The sequence below is a fragment of the Struthio camelus genome, chromosome 1 (genome assembly GCF_040807025.1).
Source record: "Struthio camelus isolate bStrCam1 chromosome 1, bStrCam1.hap1, whole genome shotgun sequence".
In the NCBI taxonomy this organism is placed as follows: Eukaryota; Metazoa; Chordata; class Aves; order Struthioniformes; family Struthionidae; genus Struthio; species Struthio camelus.
Window position 1 is genome coordinate 29,705,068 of NC_090942.1, and position 843 is coordinate 29,705,910.

Sequence of the window (843 nt, forward strand, 5' to 3'; positions counted from 1 at the left end):
GGGTACTTAACAGAGATACAGCTCCCCTCAGCAGCGCTTGGTGCAACAGGAGTTCCAATCAATCTGTGTTATTCAATGGCTGATGCTGTCAGTCTGTGTCTGCCCAATGCAGATTCCTCCCAGCACCAGCCAGGCACACTAAGGGTAGATCTGTGTTCCTTGGCAAGTCATCCCTCATCTGTATGTTGGCTTCCTATCTGCGAATCATAACAAACACTTTCGTACTGACCTCAACTGGAATATCTCTACAAACAACTCTACATTCCGTGCATCCATCAATGAGGCTTGAACACCAAGAGGTAAAAAAGCCAAAGAAATTTCTGGTGAATATCAGGGTTTTTTCACTACTCATTTCCAGTCAGTTCTTCATGAGTTTTCTAGGCTGTTACCTGAAATATACTGCTCTCTAGATAATAAAAACTATAGTTTGGGTCCATTTCTGACTCTTCAGTAGGAAGAATCATTTCTAAGGAGCAATATTTCCCAGGAATAGCATTGTCTACCAGGATCCATGAGGTCTGGAATTCAGTTAATAATTTGTGACAGTTTGGATCATCACTGCTCATTACAAAAGCTAAATAAAAGTATATCACAGAATTCTCCTTTGCATCTGATGCTGAATAAAGTCCACTGGAGAGTAAATTCAGGTCTGAGTCCAAATAAGTCAAGCAATTGGATAAAAACGTAATATATGCCTTTATGCAGACTTGTCAATGTGTGCATGACGCTCCACTTTCTAGTGAATTTACATTTACAATGACTAATTTTCCTCTTGCTTCTTTCCAGTATGCATCACCACTGACTCTAACAAGTGTAAGAGAGACGATATTAGTGTAAGAGCAT